Below are 3,035 nucleotides of genomic sequence, written 5' to 3'. Positions count from 1 at the left end.
AGAGGCAATAATAAAAGTATTATTATATTTCATTGTTCATGATAATTGTCTTTTATTCATGCTATAACTGTATTATCCGGAAATCGTAATACACGTGTGAATACTTAGACCACACTATGTCCCTGGTAAGCCTCTAGTTGACCAGCTCGTTGTGATCAACAGATAGTCATGGTTTCCTGACTATGGACATTGGATGTCGTTGATAACGGGATCACATCATTAGGAGAATGATGTGATGGACAAGACCCAATCCTAAGCATAGCATAAAAGATCGTGTAGTTCGTTTTGCTAGAGCTTTGCAAGTGTCAAGTATCTCTTCCTTCGACTATGAGATCGTGTAACTCCCGGATACCGTAAGAGTGCCTTGGGTGTATCAAACGTCACAACGTAACTGGGTGACTATAAAGGTGCATTACAGGTATCTCCGAAAGTAGCTGTTGGGTTGACACGGATCGAGACTGGGATTTGTCACTCCGTATGACGGAGAGGTATCTCTGGGCCCACTCGGTAATGCATCATCATAATGAGCTCAATGTGACCAAGGTGTTGGACACGGGATCATGCATTACGGTACGAGTAAAGTGACTTGCCGGTAACGAGACCGAACAAGGTATTGGGATACCGACGATCGAGTCTCGGGCAAGTAACGTACCGATTGACAAAGGGAATTGCATACAGGGTTTGATCGAATCCTCGACATAGTGGTTCATCCGATGACAACATCGAGGAGCATGTGGGAGCCATCATGGGTATCCAGATCCCGCTGATGGTTATTGACTGAGAGCGTCTCGGTCATGTCTGCATGTCTCCCGAACCCGTAGGGTCTACACACTTAAGGTTCGGTGACGCTAGGGTTATGAAGATATGGATATGCAGAAACCCGAATGTTGTTCGGAGTCCCGGATGAGATCCCGGACGTCACGAGGAGTTCCGGAATGGTCTGGAGGTAAAGAATTATATATAGGAAGTGCTATTTCGGGCATCAGGACAAGTTTCGGGGTTATCGGTATTGTACCGGGACCACCGGAAGGGTCCCGGGGGTCCACCGGGTGGGGCCACCTGTCCCGGGGGGGCACATGGGCTGTAGGGGGTGCGCCTTGGCCATCATGGGCCAAGGGCACCAGCCCCTATAGGCCCATGCGCCTAGGGTTTCCCCCTAGGAGGAGTCCTAGTGGAGGAAGGCACCCCTAGGTGCCTTGGGGGGGAGGGAAACCTCCCCTAGGCCGCCGCCCCCCCTAGTAGATCTCATCTACTAGGGCCGGCGCCCCCCCTGGCACCCCTATATATAGTGGGGGAGAGGAGGGACTTCATATACCAGCCCCTGGCGCCTCCACCTCCCCCCGTTACGTCTCTCCCTCGTAGTCTCGGCGAAGCCCTGCTGCTGTGACGCCCTGCATCCACCACCACGCCGTCGTGCTGCTGGATCTTCATCAACCTCTCCTTCTCCCTTGCTGGATCAAGAAGGAGGAGACGTCTCCCGTCCCGTACGTGTGTTGAACGCGGAGGTGCCGTCCGTTCGGCGCTGGTCATCGGTGATTTGGATCACGTCGAGTACGACTACATCATCACCTTGCAAGCTTCCGCACGCGATCTACAAGTGGTATGTAGATGCAAACTCTCTCCCTAGACTCGTTGCTTAGATGAACTCATAGATGGATCTTGGTGAAACCGTAGGAAAAATTTTAATTTTCTGCAACGTTCCCCAACAGTGAGCCCCACCTGGCCCATGGCTCTTGACTTTGGTTCTTTTATGATATAGAAACTCCTGTTGTATTTTTCTGAATTTTTTCCCGTGAGCAAAAACCACCTGTTTACCCTAAAACCTAAAACACTAGAAAACATGAAATGCCACTTCACACTTTATTAATGTATTAGTCTAAATAAATCATAAGAACATGCATATTCATTGATATTAAAGTACGAAAATTATAAAAAGTATGTATAAGTGTAGCGCGTACCAAAGGCCCAACAACTACACCCTAACCTCTGGTCTAGGGATGTCTAACATGCCTATGGCCCGTGGGCTGCGATGAAGTGCTAACAACTACAATCTAGCCTCTGGTCCAGGGGCGGCTAACATGCCTATGGCTAGTGGGTTGCGATGAAGTGCTAGGACATCTAGGGTTGTTCCATCGCATGGGCCACGCGCCCATAGCCCGAGCCTTACCTTAAACCCATAGATCAAAGCTTGCATCCACTACCCCTCCACCTACCACCTCAAGGATAAACTTTTGGAGCTCTAGTTCTCCTCCCTAGATTTATCTAGTGAGAGTGGAGGGAGTACATGCCCATATGGGTGGGGGGCTTATAAGAGATGTATCTCTTAGAATTAAGTTGATGGTATCCTAAAATAACGTGGACCATCTATACATTTGGGGTATAACAGCTAGTTTCAGTTTATACTCAAACAAGACTGTCACAAAGTACCATTATTACAAAGGGAGTACCCTAATCTTGAGGGTAAAATTATAATAAGGGTAGCTAATGTGTTTAATATTTTCTCACACCTATAATTCATCATTAATCCTAATATCAAATTACAAGAGGTGTGCCTCGACCATGCAATGAAGATGTGGTGATAGAATGGTCACTACAGTGGGAACTATCGCCTGGAAGGTGATGCCTTGGAAGTTGTGGATAGCTAGGTTGATTAGAGAGGCAACAATGGCGGCCGTTGTGTGAGTAGCAGCTCTAAAGAGACTAACACAAAGTAACAGACAATCTCCATGAACACTTGGGACTGACCATCTATTGATGATGTTTTCTCATTTGCATGGCATTCCATGGATTCTTTTCGATAAAAGATGAATTTTATTGACTCAAAATGAAACATCAAATGGATACAAACACAAGAAACACACCATCATCAAATGGCTCACTACCATACCAAAGATTATGCGCCGAAGTTAGCAGGAATCTAAGAGAAGTTACCATGCATGATGGGAAATAGTGTGAGATGAAAGAGACACTATTTGGCAAATAAACAGCAGGAAAATATACATAGATAGTAGCACCGGCAGCTCAACTCCCCCGAC

This window comes from Triticum dicoccoides, chromosome 1A (genome assembly GCF_002162155.2).
Source record: "Triticum dicoccoides isolate Atlit2015 ecotype Zavitan chromosome 1A, WEW_v2.0, whole genome shotgun sequence".
In the NCBI taxonomy this organism is placed as follows: Eukaryota; Viridiplantae; Streptophyta; class Magnoliopsida; order Poales; family Poaceae; genus Triticum; species Triticum dicoccoides.
This window is presented reverse-complemented; position numbering follows the sequence as displayed.